Source organism: Priapulus caudatus, unplaced genomic scaffold (assembly GCF_000485595.1).
Source record: "Priapulus caudatus unplaced genomic scaffold, Priapulus_caudatus-5.0.1 Scaffold801, whole genome shotgun sequence".
In the NCBI taxonomy this organism is placed as follows: domain Eukaryota; kingdom Metazoa; phylum Priapulida; class Priapulimorpha; order Priapulimorphida; family Priapulidae; genus Priapulus; species Priapulus caudatus.
Window position 1 is genome coordinate 113,117 of NW_014577862.1, and position 9,887 is coordinate 123,003.

Genomic DNA, 9,887 nt, shown 5'->3' on the forward strand with positions numbered 1-9,887 from the left:
CCACTCGTTGTTTATCGGCCGCCTGTCTACTAATCCCTATGTGGCGCCCCTCGGGGCGACATATGTACCACCAGCCGTACTGTATGTTTGCCTGCTACCGTAAATTTTCAAAATAAGCCCTTTAGTTGACGAGTAGGACTAGTGACGTAGCCTTCAATGTTTCGATACTGATTTCAAAATTTTCCTAATCATATGTATGGCCGCAGCAAGCAGAAGGGATTATTATAAGTCCGCTAGTTACCTCTAGGGTTCGCCTAGGTCCGATATGTATAGGATCCTGCCCTCATACATTTCTTAATTGTATTGGAATAGCCGGATGGCGACTTGTCGACACAATCATGCCGGGTACGCAAGGACAAAATGGAAAATCTCCGTGTGCAGACGAAGAGCAACTAGTGGAGAACCCACATGTCGGGTCCTGACATCGTGTGTTGTCACAAGAAGTGCCGGCTACAAAACCGCCGCAGAGTCCGAGGTTGCACCGCTCGTGGCTTAGTTCTGACTCATGAGTTCAATTTCTCCGATTTCCATGGGGTTTTAGGCTCTCGTGGCAGGGCCTCTGGACTTGTCTACACCTGAGCAACACGGTATGCCACCGGCCGGTCCCGTAACGAAAACTCCAACCCCAGCCATGCAAAGACCTCTCGCTCGCGTGCACCCTGAGCCGCACGGCAACATGGCTGTGGCTCGTGACACAACACGCTATTTGTTCCAGCCGCCCTCCCCACCGTGACCATTCAGCGGCCCTTGTAGCAGTTCCCCCTGGAGCATCTGCTGACTCCGGGTGCATGGTTAATCACAGCCCACCTTGTGTCCCACGCATTGCGACCGCCACCACCAGCGGGGACCATCGCCCCAGGCTGCAAAAATTGTACCTCAACTGTTGAAAGCAAAATGGCGATTCTAAAAAATCAAATTACCGAAAGCAGTCATCTGCACTAAAATGAGGGCGCTAAATTACCTTATTCTCCTGCCCAATTTACCTGGTCGAAAATCAGGTCCAGATTTTGCTACTGTCATCATCTTGCGGGTAAAATAGAAACACTGAAGCTATAGAGTGACTTAGACATGGAGTAAAACATGCGCAGTATATGTGTACAAGAATCTACTCTATTGCGTGTAAGGTCGCAGGTCCCAGACCACAGTTAACGAAATATGTTCCAACTTAAGAGGAGTGGGCGCATAAGGACCATTGGTTCACCAAGCAGAGCGGAAAAGGTGACCTATTGTGTAAGAGAAGAACTTACCTAGTAAGGAGAACAGCGACCTCTCATTATAGATGCCCTCGGACGTGAAGAATTGTTCTGTCATATTATGTAGTGTACACAATAAAGCCATGCCCTGTGTACACGCAGATTTCAGTCCTCTCATTAACTCTCTCTAAACGAAGCAAGTTGAGACGATCTATAAATTAATATTATATCTACCTACGAGAACTTCGATGCGGGCGATAAATTGTGTAGGACCCCTTGGTCATAGGTTGAAATCCCTTATTAGAAATCCGTGAGCGGTTTCTACAGGCATATATGTCAAAGGTAATGTTCATAAACTCTGTTACACGTGACGTGATGTCTTTTATTATCATTTATACGGATGCTTGCGATAAATTTTAGTTTAGGAATGGTGTTCCTGCAAAAAATAGAATAGGGTGGTAAAATACAATTTTTCCTCACGATAAGTTCTTATATGGTTTTCTTAAGATAAAACCAGTAATGACCTACTACATAAGAACCCGCCAAAACCACCACTTCGTCGCCAAATCATGTTTTGGCCCCGCGCGATGTACATATATTCCCTGACCAGTCGAACTTTTGGTCAAATTAGTTTACATGTATTGTGAATCTCAATCATTCTTATACTGAGCAAACTTGTGTCAAGTCTCTTGGATGCCTCTAACTACGAGTGTCAAATATCTATATATCGTTAGATATTTTAATAACATGATATAATGTAGACGACTCATAAATCATAGATAATCTCATATCTATACAGAACTCTCCACTTATCAGAACAGCGATGTAACACCATTTATACCTTTATTACCCTTTCTGGGACGATCAATGTTAACAGTTTGCCAAAATTTTTATGCTTGTCAATACATAATGGACTAACCTAAGTAATTGACCTCACTTTCATAATGATATGAAGTCGAGGGTGCTCTTAGCAGAATAGGTAACTGTCTCCTTGACTACAACATCATATGGCTGCGACATGACAATTCGACAGAACAACTCGCGTACTCCCTGCCGCTGGCTGATCAAATAAAGAATATACTAGAGTGATGAGAGTCCGTTCAGTTTCAGAACTGTCTTCAAAATACTCAAAAGTAATGTAAATTCGTGGTCATTCGATGTAAATGATAACAATTTCATTATAATGGCATTCGTGCTTACTGTTTTAATAACGAGTCTCACATAAATAACTTCGCTCAGAGGCAGGTCATTGATGGTCATTCCCAGTAGCACATATTTAGTTGCCTCTAAGAAACATCATTTGTTTCAATCTTCATGAGGTAGCTATCATTTGCTATCGAAAAAAATGATGGGTTCAATATTCTATCCAGCCCTTGGAGAACTTGTGAACACTCCCGCACTCGTACGGCCTTGCTTGTTCTCTGAGGACAAAGAACTAGTTCTAGTAGGTAGCAGCAAAGACATTTGTGCTCCAGGATAGAATTACCAAGTCCCCATGCACTAATATGAGTAGCTTAATACTGTTCTCCAAGTTATAATTCGCCCCATCTATGTTACAGTATTACCCCATATAATTTCATCAAGCGTAACTTTATTGGACACCATGTTCAGGTCGTCTGGAGCACTCTCCAAAGGCGATTACACATATATCCTCCTACTGACACATGAATGAATACATGTCAGAAATAAATATGCTAACATCAAATGCTTGTCTCTGAGCGAGTTATTTTGGTGCGATTACAGATTAAATATACACATGACGCGAATCATAAAATTGGGACAACACTTATAGCAAACTATTACTATTAATGGTAAGAACATACTGAAGATGGATTTATAATGGCAGGGAGGCGAATGAGGGAATGAATTATGTGCGAGAAGGCGTATCCTGACTCGATCTAGGGACTAGCCCAGCATCTCCAAGGCGATGTACACATATAGCTGTTATATATGCTTCTTTCCCAGCCCTGACAACAATAATGATGTAACATGAGTCAGAATAGAACCTGATCCTCTTTCGGGTTCACCACCCCGTGTGCTCAGGATCTGATAAATGGACTGTGCATTATAGCGTACCCACGTCACAATACAGAAGCTCGAGTGCATCGAGCGCCCGCTTACATTTATCCTACCCCTTAAAATTATAAACTAATACATGTGTAGCACTATGCTCACACAGGGTTGTCAAAACACATCCGTGCGAGAGCATTATATGCGTAAACGAATTATAACAATTAAAGGGTGAACTATCTGAACTCGATCGGCCTACAACCCTAGCATACGCCTTAACCATTAAAGAACATGCTGCGTAACCAAGTATATCTGACATAATAATAGACATATTCTTATATATATATAGTATAGTAATAGTATATATGGCAACATGTTTGAAGTACCTCATATTTATGGTTATGTTGCGAACCCCGTTGTGGAAGAATCTCAGCTTCTCTCTTTTCCGGTGCGGCTTTTGGCATCTGTCTGTGAAGTTCGGGTGATTCGACATGACATGTCTACGTGTCATCTACTTTCCAGCATAGACCATAGCTAGAGGAGAGTCAAACATGATCAAGATTATCGACACGATCAATCTTATTCAAAAACGTGTCCAACAGCTTGATAAAAAAGTCCCATGAACTTGTCTGCACATCGCTATGTTCTGGACAATTTGCGCTAAGAATTGTGCGACTTTTGTCTGCTTTACGTCATCTATTTAACCATACCAAACTGACGCACGCTACACATGTTAAGCCGTACACTTTATGAATGATATCCGCCCTAATTCGCTGAATATATAACAAATGCAAGTCGGACTGTGTGATTGAAGCGTCTACGAGGACGGGTATAGCTCCGGCGTCCCCGCCGCTGCCGCACTCGCAGCGGAGCGCGGAAGGCTATCCGAGTAGCCCCGTTAGTAATGGCGATATGTGTCTATCTACAGTGCCGACATGCGGATTGCGGAAAAAACAGCGTATCGCGACCGCTGCGACCACCCAAAACGTCAAGGTTATGAGCCGATGTTATATCTGGGCAAGTAAATGACCGTAGTCAACAAATTTGAAGAACAAATAAGCAAAACAGTCACAAATTTTGGTTAATATATTTGATACTGCTTAGTGCAGACAGTAGTCTGTAATTGATCAGATTTAGAGGACATAGCAAACAGGCCACCCAAGAGAGCGCGTGGCCCCGTAGGTCCGCGCGCTGCGCACCGCCGGCCGCGACAATGTAAATGAATGTGCGCTTAGTCATGCTTTTTGTCTATATATTCCTCGGCTAGTTGATGCAATTCGTTCACGGAAGCTCAGCACCATTGTATCTTGTAACAAGTATGCTCTAGCTATTGGTTATGATGGGATAATTGGTCTAACATAAATAAATAACTAAAAAAGAGGCGAAAAAGGGGGTCCAACCGGCACCTCATCGCGTTACTATCGAAGTTCCATTAAATCGGGTGCTCCCACGTAGCTCTATGAGCTGTATGTGATTGACAATCAAAGTCGTATGAGTACATATGATATCACAGGTTAGACCAGCTTAGGAGGACAAGTCTACAGTTCTAACTATAAGTATACGAATTTAAAATTACCCATATTAGTACGAAATATCTTAGCGACTAGCAGAGCGAATGCCTGTAGGCGAATGGAATGAGGCGAGGCTGTACAGTAGGGCGCTATACATGTATTAACTAAGGATTACACTAAGACAGAGCGTATAATTATAAAGAAGGTTGATTACATTACATATATTCTGAGTTGTCGCGACGGGTACCCCCATATCGGGACCCCATAATAGATGGGGCCCGAATAGTGGCAATAATGAACGGCAAAAGAGAACCAGAGAGTTTAGGGATATCTACCCAATGGGCAACCAAAATCGGGCCATGTAAGTCTGTAACACAATCCCTGAACATCTTAACAGTCTAACTGGCTTATTAAAATCTAGGTTGTCGTTAACTATACTAAATTTCATTGATTCATTGAATATACAAATAAAACAAGCCTTGCCAAATTATTACTAGCTCTACCTCAGCGTAGACCCTTCGCTCCCTAGCTACAGGCGGACAGAAGGACGGGGCGGCTACACCTTAGTGTAGCTCTGCTGTAGTCTGTGATGCTACCCAAAAATAGCACTGGACCGAGAGCGGTTGCTGAAACCTTAGATAGGATACAATAATGTAAGCCCACAACACAGCGATAGAGAGTAGGGGATTGGGTTGCTAGTTATTGTATCAGGAGTCTATCAATATCAAGTGTTGATACTCCTGATTGTATCTAAGTATCTACTGTAACTAGTAGCTTAAAACCACAGCACTTGGACCGTTTTCCCCAGATAAATAAAATGATGGTTAATAAATACAACTTGTCAGTTAGCCTCACTACTGACAAGTACCAGCAATAGGTCTCTAATGTTTGATTTGACCTAATAACTTCACTTCAACCACCCGGTTCAAACAGCGCCGCTGCAAACATAGCCCGCACCGCCATTGTGCATAGCACCAAATCACACAGTAAGGTAGGAGTTCCTCACCTACTAGGCTCTTCTCCTCTAGGAGTTCCTAGGTAGGTAGTTCCTACTACTGTGTATTTGTGCATGCACAAATGGCGTGCGGGCTCATGTGTGCAGCGGTGTATTGAAGGTGTGGGAAGTGAAGTTATTAGGTAAATCAGAACATTAGACTAATTGCGGGTACTGGTACGTAGTAGGCCTACTGACAAGTTGTATCTTATTAACCATCATTTTATTTATTGAAACGGTCCGAAGTGCCTGTGAGCTAAACCTAAACCCTAAATTGCTCCTACCGTAACCGAGTGCCATACTGTACCCTAGTTAGTAGTTACAGAATAACCCTAGGCCTATCAAATTTCAAAATATAATTTTGACAATTATTATAATCACCGAATCAGCAAATAATGACATGATATGTAACAATGACATGATGAGGAGCAAACGATCTCGGAGCATACAAATATAAACATTTTCAAATTACAAACCAAAAAGCGCCATGTTGAATGTTGTCGGTTTCAAGTCACGTGACTAGACCTCGTCGCGCGTGATTAGCCAGAACTTGTGCGCAAACTCGTTGGCAGCAGGATCAAGTCCGCCCCCACCACGCTTACGTTACAGCACACACATACGGTACCTGTTTACACTGTGTTTGCAAGCAGTCACAAGCAGTGACGCACGCACGCACGCAGAGCCACAGATAGAGAGACAGACACAGTGAGGGAGATGTAGAAAGGAAAGTAATAGCTAGAGGGAGAGAGGCGGCGAGTGAGAGAGAGCGAGCGAGAGGAGAGAGAGGGGAGCGCGAGAGAGAGAGATGCGCGAGCGAGAGAGAGAGAGAGAGAGAGAGAGAGAGAGAGAGAGAGAGAGAGAGAGAGAGAGAGAGAGAGAGAGAGAGAGAGAGAAGAGAGAGAGAAGAGCGCGCGCAAGGAGAGGAGAGAGATGCGCGACTGCCGACGGAGAGAGAGCGACAGTTCGCGCGAGAGTAAGAGAGTGCGAGCGAGAGGCAGTAGAGAGAGAAAGACAGAGAGAGAGGAGGAGAGGAGAGAGATGAGAGAAAGAGAGAGAAAAGAGAGAGATGAGAGAGAGAGAGAAGAGAGAGAGAGAGAGAGAGGAGAGAGAGAGAGAGAGCCCGAGAAGAGAGAGAGACGAGCAGGAGAGAGAGAGAGGCGAGATGAGAGAGAGTGAAGCAGACGAGCGTGCATGAGAGACAGATACAGGGCAGATATAGAGGTAGAAGTAGCATACTGCGACAGAAAGGAGAAGGAGTGTTGGCAAGCTATTAGAGAAACAGACATACGGCGAGGGAGAAGGGGAAAGCCTAATAGAGGGCAAGATATGCAGGCAGAAGGGATAGAGCAAGAGATACAGTGGAAGAGAGAGCCAAAAACGATAGTAACTTACATGGACCGGGAGAGGGAGTGAGAGCGATGAGGAAGGGGTCGACGAAGACGAAAAGAAGAAGAAAGGAAAAAGAGAGCTCTAGAGATCAGAGATAGAAAGGGGTAGAGACAGCGACAGTAAAGAAAAGAAGACAGAGATGCGTTAAAAAACTGAGAAGGTTTTAGAGCCAGAGAAAGAGAGATGAGAGCAGAGAGAGAGAGAGAGAGAGAGAGAGAGACGAGAGAGAGAGAGAGCAGAGAGCAGAGACAAAGAGAGAGAGAGAGAGAGAGAGAGGCGGCAGGAGAGAAGAGAGAGCGAGCAGAGAAGAGAGAGAGACGAAGAGAGCACGCAGGGGCGTAGCTACGCGGGGGGGCCACCACATGATTTTCCTGTGCCCCCCCAGCGTGCCCCCACTGAAAAATTCATGCTTGAGAAAAAAAATTGAAAGTAAAAACAATGCCGTTAGAAACAGTATAATACAAAGTTTATATGTTTGTGGCCCCCACGAAAATGTAAGCCCCCCCCCGCTGAAACGAAATCCTAGCTACGGCACTGGAGAGAGGGGGGGGGGCAAAAAGAGCGAGAGATGGGGGGATTAGAAAAAGATAAGGCGGTGCCAGAGAAAAGACAGTGACAAAGAACAGACGAAAGAGAGAGCGAAGGGAAATAGAGAGTTAGAGGGAAAGGCAGAGGCAGAGGCAGAAAAAGAGGGAGAAAGGCAGAGCAGTCTTGTGTGTGTGTGTGGTGTGTGTTGTGTGTGTGTGTGTGTGTGTGTGTGGGTGTGTGTGTGTGTGTGTATATGTGTGGTCGTGTGAGTGTTGTGTGTGAGAGAAAGAGAGAGAGAGAGAGAAGAACGAGCAGAGAGAGAGAGAGAGAGAGAGAGAAGAGAGAGAGACGAGAGAGAGAAGGAGGGCGGCGAACACGAAGGAAGAGAGGAGAGTCCTATAATGAAAAATAAACGACTAAATGAAAAAGAAACGGATGAAGAAGAGCGAGAGCAAGCGAGGGGAGCAGAACAATGAAAGCGAGGGAGAGAAAGAGAGCGAGAGAGAGAAGCGGGAGAGAAAAGCAGAGATGAGAGAGAGAAGAGAGAGAGAGAGAAGAGAGAGAGAGAGAGAGAGAAAGATAGAGAATAAAGATAGACATCGAGGGAGAGACAGTGAGAGAGACTAACAATTATATCAAGAAACGACACGCAGGATGTAATCAGTACTTACATCTGTTATGAAAAGTGGGTTATATGTTACATTTTTGTCAAGTGTTGACTTTATTTTTCTTTAAAACTGCTCGTTTTATTAATGAAGTATGCTGTATTAGCTAATAAATGAATCGAAATTTACGGGTTCATCTCTTCTTTATTCCGCCTTAAATTTAAAAGTTTAAAAGTAGGCCTACTGCCGAGAAACCGGAAAATCGAGAAAATGCACAAGCAGTCCCGGATTTTTTGGTACTCTATATGTATAAGTGCTATCCGTGTAAGTTCGCGCGGCGCATGCTGTGTGTGTGTGTGTGTTGTGTGTGTGTGTGTGCGTGGGCGTGTGCGCGCCGTGTGTGTGCGTGCGCGTATGTGCGTGTGTGCGTGCATGCGTGCGGGTGCGTACGTGTGCACGCGCGCGTGAATCGGAGGCCCAAACTCCAAGAAGTCTTGTAACTAAGGTGGGCGCATGTGTAGTTAAGTAACGTCCCACAGAAGAACACACAGGTCGACCTAAGCATATCGGCTGATTACCCGTCAAATTTATTGGATTCTAAACGTAACCAAGTGTGACATCAGATGTATTCGAAAATTAATCAGTATTAAAAACGTAAGCGAGTACCGTAACCGACGCATTTCAAAACTGCGTTCGAAATGTAATCAAGTGCAATAACAGACATGCTCTAAATTTGTGTTTGAAATGTAATCAGAGTAATAACATAACTAGACTATTCAGGAGCGTAGCCCCAGCAAATAAAGTGGGGGGGGGGTTCTTATTACAACAGTAGATCTTTATACTATAGTATCGAAGCATAATAAATGGCGGTTAAGCCGTCAGCGTGAGCGCCGTTAAGCGCGAAGCACGTAAAGGAAGTCTGGGGTTCCTCCCTCATAAAATAAAATTAAAATTAAAATATGGCTCCAGGTGCGATTTCCCAGCACTTTGCAATAGTATTTTTAGACATGAACTAATGGTTTTTGAGTAACTTTTCGCCACATAACTGACTCTTGGACCCGAATTAATGGAAAAATTCAGTTTAAATCCTTAAATATAAATTTAACTGTCATTGATTTGTAAACGTTTAAATTAAAGATTCAAACTAATTTATTGACTGTCACGTAGACCCGGTTTGAAACGGTTAATTTTATTGAAATAAATAAAAACTTTACACAATGCCAAATTAATGATTTCTCACTTTATTCTCACAATACTGCGGGAATGATACATATACCTGTACTAGATACTTATTATGTAATTAAAACGAATATATCTCGCAACAAAAGGGATATATAGACCTAACTGTGAACATACATGCAGTGTGCAAACATCACGAAATGTTTTCATTGAGCCAAAAATGTGCTCCGAAGTTGACTATTTTGAAATTAGTTAAACGAAGTTATTTGTACGGAGTGCCAGATAACGCAAAATAGTATCCATAACGCCATAGCGCAAATAGTTTCCTGGATGAGAATCACTATATTTGTTTTCTGATTGCTAATGTAATGTAGATAACGAATATGATTTAAACAAATTTTACAATTTTGTACTGAATAATATCATATAATAATGAATTATAACTTGTGTAACGAAGATGTGACGTACCACCAGTGCA

The 9,887-nt window shown here is 43.3% G+C and overlaps 1 long non-coding RNA gene across 1 annotated transcript in view; it reads right to left on the reverse strand.

The window, feature by feature from the left end:
* LOC106813627 overlaps window positions 1-6,216 on the reverse strand; it is a 16,246-nt gene extending 10,030 nt beyond the window's left edge. The window contains exon 1 of the long non-coding RNA XR_001394489.1: window positions 6,185-6,216. This is a non-coding gene — a long non-coding RNA (uncharacterized LOC106813627). The remainder of the gene's footprint in view (window positions 1-6,184) is intronic.
* Window positions 6,217-9,887: the final 3,671 nt, after the last annotated feature.